Genomic DNA, 7,724 nt, shown 5'->3' with positions numbered 1-7,724 from the left:
GGAATAGAGGGAGGCCATGAACAATGAGCTGCAGGCCTTAGAGCACAACAACACTTGGAAGCTTGTCCCTTTTTTGCCTGGTAAACGGGCAATTGGTTGTAAATGGATCTTTAAGACAAAGCTTAGAGATGATGGCCAAAACAGTTTTAGAGAAAAATTATATATATATAAACAGGTGTAAGAGTAAATAAAAAGAATGTATTTTTTTAGGGGAAATTATTGTAATAATGCAAAGAAAAAGAAAGTTACAAGAGTGGGGTGGTTTTGGAGGTGTTTAAAAAGTAGGCAGCACCGCTGCTGCTATTTTTTATAATTATACTGTTTTTTTTAAATTCTTAACAAGTAAAAGAATATTATTTATTTTAATTCTTAACAAATAAAAGGATTTATGCTATATTTTGAACAGTTACGAAACATAAAAAATAAAAAATAAGATAGAATTATGGAACAATCACATCATTATGGGCATCAACTGTGGAGTGTTAGGCTGTGGCCCACTGCTAGCAATTTTCAGCCCACATGCGATAATTGGAAACTAGCATTCCACCTTTGAAAATCAGTATTTTCAGCCCAATTTAAGGAATGTTATTTGTTCCAACGTGGCTTTATTTGGTTTTAATTTCTTAAATCCGATTGTAATATTTCAAAACATCATTTCGATTGCTTGAAACCAAATATTTTTCCATCATAACCCTTCTCCTTATTTTGTATTAGTAAATAAATAAATTAATATTATACTAATATTATGGTTTACTATATAAAAAATTTTAAAACCTTATTAAAAAATATCTTATCAAACAAGAATAAGAAATTTTCTTGTTAATAAAAATATTCATTAAAATGATTATTGCTCATTTATTTTAAATTGTTTATTTTAAATAAATTCCTAGCAAATTAACAACGTTGAAATGTTATTTGCCTATTTATTTTTAAGAATATAGTGTTTATTCTTTAATTAGTTTAGAGAAATTAGGAATTAATGGCAAATAATTTTCTTCTTTGACAGAGTTTGCTCTTATGTCTTTTCACAACAGGACTGAAATACTTAGACTATATTTGAATTGATGGATTTGAAGTTTAGATTAGTGTTTATATATTATTTACATTTTATTTATTTTAAATTTTACTATGCCAAGTATATTATAATCAAAATATCTTCTATCAAATTAATTGTGTTAAAATATTATTTTGCATTTAATCTTTTTATTGGATATATAGTTCTGTTTCCTACTTGGTCGTTTACTTGATTCATCCCTTGGACTTGATGTTGTCATGTGTGGCGACTTAGCCAAATAATTCGAGTGAAGTTTGTTCCTCTCAAAATAAAACAAAAAAAAACAGAAAAAGATAGAGAAGGTATAATAGTGCACATGAGAAGCAAAAGGAAAAAGAAAAATTGCTTGCTTGCTCAAAACATGGTACCGCATCAAGTATTTACTTACAAGATAGTAGGAAACAACTACATAGGATCTCTAGGAAACAACTACATGCTTTCTCTGTTTCTGGTTTCCTTAATATATAATTATGATCTAAGTATTACAGACATGCTTGGTTCTATTTACAGTAGGCAAGATTTACACCGACGGCGAACCCATCGACAAATCCACGAATGTGTTGTTAAGCAGACTCTTTCATTCAGATCATCTTCACCGTAACTTAACTGCAAAAACAAAGAAGAAAACTTGAGCAAAATCAACCATATAAGAAAAGTATGCAACACATAATGGCATGTAAACTATAGGACAACCTATATCCTCTCTGCCATTTCTACCCAAAAAGCAACCTTTGTCCCCATCCATTTCACCTTTACTGATTTTTCCCCATATTTAAAAATCAAGAAATATTGAGACCATTTTATTATCCTTTGCATAATTCAAACCCAAAATTCGGACTGATTTCTATTATGCCTTCACGTTCTCAACATTCTAATAGGGAAAGCAATAGGATTATGAATTCCAAGGCCACTTTAAACATGACGGACGCAAGGCAGTTCGGAGTTGAGGCCTACACGAGAGATAATACTCCAATGTTTTTGTAGATTTATTATTGGTCTGTTCATTATGTTGGCTTTTGGCCTCATGTTGCTTTTTCAGAACTTTTTGTTTGTCATACATTTGCATTTTTGTACAAATTTTACAAAAACACCATATATGTCCATATCATTGACATCTAACATTTGAAGGTGTATCACAAAAAAATTTGTTGAAAAATCATTATTACACAATCACACGAAATTCAGAAATCAAATACTCCATACTAAATTGCAAAACAGTCGAGATGCCAATCTCATTATTTGTGTTAAAATCACTTGTATATATATCTTAAAAGACTTTTATCATTTATCAAAATAAAAGATAGTGATGGATGCAATTTGCTAAAAAATAGTGTACTTTTTTGGAAGTCTAAACAAAGATGGTGATGAATGCAATTTGCTAAAAAACAGAAAACTTAATGCAGCTTAAAATGTTGCAAAGATCTGCAAAAACTGTTTTGAATCCAATTCTTTTTTACGGAAATAAAAATCAATAACAGATTTCCTTGAAAATCCAAAAACATGACTTATTCATGCATTTATCAAAAATAATTAAATGAATATATGCCCATGAATAATCAAATACAAAAAATATTCTAAACGCTGTAAATTTATCTTAAATAATTTGAAAGAAATTACTGCAATTCAAGCTGATTTTGAGAATTAAAGAAGACCACCCCACAAGAAAAACAAATCTTTGAGTCAAAGAGAAAAATTTATTTTAAGAACTTTACGTGAAAACAAAGGAACACTTGAGAAGGAAAGAAAATCTTTTGGGCAAAAGAGAGAAACAATTTTCTAGTAATACATTTCAACTTATCAAAACTTTGTGTTCCTTAAAAATCATTGATGAACTCTTGAAAGTACATAATACTCACAAAAGTTTTACCAAGTAATCTTGAAAAATATATTTTGAATTGGCATCTCGACAACTGTTCCACATTAGCATAGCATTTAATACCAAAGTTCGCAAATAAAATAATTCATGATTGTATAATATAGATGTTCCAACATACTATTCTGTAATACACCTTCAAAAATAAGATGTTAATAACAAGAACTAACATGGTTTTTGTAAATCATACACAAATGTCAAATGTATTAACAACAAAAAGTTTTAAGACAGCTCATGAAGAAAACCCAACATAATAAACGAACCAAAAATAAATTTACAAAAAGATGAGATATTTGTTCTCTCATTAAGGTCTCAACTCTATACTTGCATCATTCACATTTTTGAGCAGCCTAAAAAATCCCTAATCCCATACTTTCCAAACCAGAATGGAGAAAGCACGGCTTTCCAAAGAAATCAGAGCAGCAAATTTTAGGTTTGAATTATACAAAGTATAAAATCAATGGTCTCAACCATTCTTGATTCCAAAATATAGGAGAAAAATCAGCAAAGAAGAATTGATAGGGGCCGTTGGTTGCTTTTCAGTTAGAAACTTGAAGAGAAGACTATGAAGATACGTAAGGCTACCATTAGGTTCTAAAATGTCAACAAATTCCCACACAATTCTTATCGATATGAGGTTATCTAGTTTGCACCTAATTGGCAAACCCAATTCAAACTCTAGCCTTCAATCTTTTAATAAACAAGTATGAAAAACCTATACTAACTTATATGCTTCACTTTAATGCATGTGGAGAATGATGTATCAGGTAGGGTGATGCCCTTTGCTAATTGAACGCTATATGTGTTAGGGCTAAAGAAAACCAGATATCACCTCCAACATTAGTTCAATATGGTCCAATTTTTATTTGAAAATCTCTTAAAATTTCACTTTATATGTACGGATAGAAATTCACCAATAAATAAATACTCACCTTACCTAGTCAATGGGTTGTGGGACCCAAAACCTAACGAACAATTTCACAATTTTAATGCAATTAGAAACAAACTTGCAAATAAATATGGGTTTCAGCAAGACTTCAGTGACGGCATTGCCTGCATCAAATTTAGAGTATAGTGCTTTTTTCAACAAATAAAACTTGCAAATAAAAGAATTGATAACAGCAATTCCGTGTGACTCTATTGAATCTCTGTACTTGGTATCAAGACAGAATTACGAACAGACATGGAAGAAAACAACATAGATACAACATTGTAGCACTCTCCAATTAAAAGGCATAAGAACAAATACCGCACTTGATGCACTTGAGAAAAGATATTTTGCTGGCCCATCAATTGAGCAAGTATCAATTACAGTCCAAAGAGGAAATTGAGATATTTAAAGTCAAGCTCATATTCAGCGAATCACATATATGCATTAAGAAAGAAGATAAGTGAACTTGATCGGCAACAAAGATAATAGCAGGAAAAACAAAGTGTTACTTACTGTTCCTAAAGTAGGTTCATAGTTGCTGATCTAAGTGAAGATACATGTGGGGTCCCATTAGTTTCAAGCAACTGTCTTATGCTAGATTGTGTAAGATAATCGACATGGTGTGACTAACAAAAATCATCATATTTCTAGTATAGCCTAGCCCCATATATTAACAACTGCAGCCAAACATTTTCAGAAACAAAGTCCCACGTAAACCAAATGGCAGCAATTTATACGGATGGAAAATGAAAATCATTCACACAAGCAAAATATATTAACAACTGCAACCAAATATATTAGTAAATAACTTTTCTGAAACACAACATTCATGCAAATTATAACATTGCTAGACTCACATTCTTTCCCAACCTAATGGTAGGGAAGATCAGCCAGCAGACAAAGATGACAATCCAATCCAAAGCCTGCAGGTTCTCCTGGCAGATTTGGAAAAACAAAGGTTTTGCCCTAGGAGTTACTATATCATTAACACTCGTGAAAACTTGATTCGAAACAATGATTAACGCATGCATTATTAACAAAGAACATGTAAAAGACCAAAAGATTACCAATTCAATGCCAGTAGTCTCGTCGATTCGAGTCCCTAAACCCAACAAAAGTTTCGTTCCCACTCCATCTCTATAGGAATCCCCTGTGAAAGCATTTGGATGCAATTAAATAACATTATAAGATGGGAAAAGACCAATGAAATCAGAGCCAAAAAGAAAAAAGGAAAAGCTAGACACAGAAAATGCAAGTGGAAAAAGCAAAGCCAAATCTGCCTTCAAGAAAGAAGCTCTGAAAAACAAGACTGCCAAAAAATTGACCAGTTTGCGAGTGTAGGCAATATGTATTAATATCCCTCAAGACACTAGCGATCAAAATGACAACAGGATCACTACTGAATATAATCATATGAAAAAACAACCATACCCAAAGGGAAAAGCCTTCAAAACCTCCAATTCAGAGAGCCATCTTGCCTATTCTCTGAACAAGTTCTGATCCAGCAACAATGTCCACACCAGCATCCTTGTATGTAAGTCCCAGACACTTGTCCGCAGACTGCAGTCGTAATCCAAGACATACAATAGAACCCATGTGTAATTGAAATTCAAGAACCTTGAAATAACAAATCGAGACCTTAAAAAAGACAAAAAGGAAAAAGAGTAAGGCCGTGTAATTTCAAAATTCAGTGACACTGAAAAGTACTCATATTAAATCTTCCGTTGGGAAGACAGACTTTCTTTGACCAAGATACTCTTAAGTTCACAATGCAAGAACCCATAATTCAAGAAACTTAAAAGAACTCTTATGCAATGAGTTGATGTCAGACTCTCAAGAAATACCTTAAGAAAGAAGAGATCGAGGCTGAGGGCAGTCGGCGGAGGCGGCAGGACGTCTGAGACGATGTTCAAAAACGCCGCTGTTAAAAAAGAAGGGCATGTCAATGTGAGCGCCCTCTTGCTTTTCTTCTGCACTATTTTTGATTTTTCAAAATCTGGTCGTGGATGTTCCTCTTATATAAATATGCGCCGGCGCGGGGAACACAACGGTAAAGTTTTTTTGTTCTTTTCTTTCTTGAAATCACAACGGTAAAGTTGGGAAGATTAGGTTTCACTGTGGTTTGAGGGTGAGAAAGTGACAGACCCGTGAACAAGATGATGATTTCAAGGGTAAATTGCATTTTTGCCCCTGTATTATCATCAAAATGCAAAGAACCCTTATATTAAAAAAAATAGGTTAAAAATTCGATGTTTTTATTAATCTTGTGTAGAACCTTATTCCATCTGGCGAAGAGTGAGAAATATTAAAAAATGCTATATCAATACAATATTATATCATATGATATCAATTAGAAAAATCCGCACCATTGTCGTGTTAATACATTAATATATGACTGGCATGTGTTGAATTAAAATATAATTAAATCATACATAATTTAAAAATATAATCACATATAACCCACACATGTAGGTGAAATAAGTGCATGTTATAAAAAAAATGGGGTTAAATGCAACTTACTCATCTGATATACGAAATGAGCAAATATCCCCTTATGACAACACATGAAACAATTTACTATTTTATTTTTTATAGAGGATTTTTTGCTCATTTATATTATGCAATTTGATATTTTCTTTTTACATGTAAGTGTTTATGTAGTGGATGAAAGACTAATTAAAAAAATGTCCAATCAATAAAATCCTCAAATTAAAAAATCTCAATTTTGTCCATCTCACCATATTTTAGCCACTTTTAAAATCGACGATCAGAATCTTGCAATTGTAAAAATCAATTAATAAAAAATCAATTTTGTCCATCTCACCATATTTTATATACATGACAGTAAATGCTATTAAAACTTAAAAAATCCCACTATTCAATTTCGGCATTGGATCTTCTATTTCATTTTCCTATTTCATCTTCTATTGCTTTTTGGGCTGATTGCCGTGTGGATAATCTTAAATGAGAGAAAATGTGGCGTAAAATTCGTGGGGCAAGAGAGAGAAAATATATAGAAAAAGTAGATTGAAATAAAAAATTAAAAAAAATAAAATCTATGGCAAAGAGATAGAAAATTATCGATAAAAAATAATTAATGATAATTTTAATATTATCACAAATTATATTTATTTAGTGGCAAGAATTATTATTTTATTACAACAATGAATTTTAAAGTTTTATTGAAGATAATTATTTTATAAAAATTATAATTAGTTTCTAATTGTAAAAATTAACTCTTATATTTACCAGTTCACTAACTCTTGAGAGAGTTAATGGTCGTGAACAAAACAATAACGCCAAGAGAGGTAGTACAGTTAGTGAGCTGGTAAATACAGGAGTTAATTAAGTGAACTAGCAGATATAATTATTTTGTAAAAACTATTCTTTAACTTAAGAAAAAGTATTTTAAATACATTTGAAAAAAATATATCACATCAACTATAATCATTATATATTATTTTATCTCACAATTAATTATGTATTAAAAAAATATTGATTATACTACAAAAATAATGATTATTTTATATTATTATATCTGTCTTTCATTAACGCGTATTATTATTAAAAATACATTAATAAGTAACTTAAAATCATTATTATTGAAAATATTAATGAGTACGTGAATGTAGCTTTTAAAATAGTATAACATATTTAATATTTTGTAATTGTTGTAAATAAAAAATTTGCATTTTTGGCACAAGAATATCATCTAACTATGAGAATCAAGACGTCATTTATTATTGGACCTAGCCAAGTATTTTCCACACTCAACCAATTACATTATTAACTTAAGAACAGTGTCTCTTTATATCTCAAAATGTAAATAGTTTAGGCTGTAATTACTTGCGAGTAAAATATGTTTG

The 7,724-nt window shown here is 30.7% G+C and overlaps 1 long non-coding RNA gene across 2 annotated transcripts; it reads right to left on the bottom strand.

Annotated features, from left to right (window-relative positions):
- Nucleotides 1-1,383: 1,383 nt before the first annotated feature.
- Nucleotides 1,384-6,037, bottom strand: LOC148786815 (uncharacterized). 2 transcript variants are annotated; one of them, XR_016067169.1, is made up of 5 exons: nt 5,703-6,037; nt 5,290-5,496; nt 4,926-5,008; nt 4,716-4,793; nt 1,384-1,660 (listed from the first exon to the last, which is right to left on the bottom strand). It is a non-coding gene; the product is annotated as an uncharacterized LOC148786815 (long non-coding RNA). The 2 variants fall into 2 exon arrangements; XR_016067168.1 differs by having other exon boundaries at nt 5,290-5,418; nt 5,703-6,033.
- Between the last annotated feature and the right edge of the window lie 1,687 nt (nt 6,038-7,724).

This window comes from Sesamum indicum, linkage group LG9, assembly GCF_026168435.1.
Source record: "Sesamum indicum cultivar Baizhima isolate 11 linkage group LG9, ASM2616843v1, whole genome shotgun sequence".
Lineage (NCBI taxonomy): Eukaryota > Viridiplantae > Streptophyta > Magnoliopsida > Lamiales > Pedaliaceae > Sesamum > Sesamum indicum.
The sequence above is the reverse complement of the archived record's forward strand: the minus strand, read 5'-3'. Positions and strand labels throughout refer to the sequence as shown.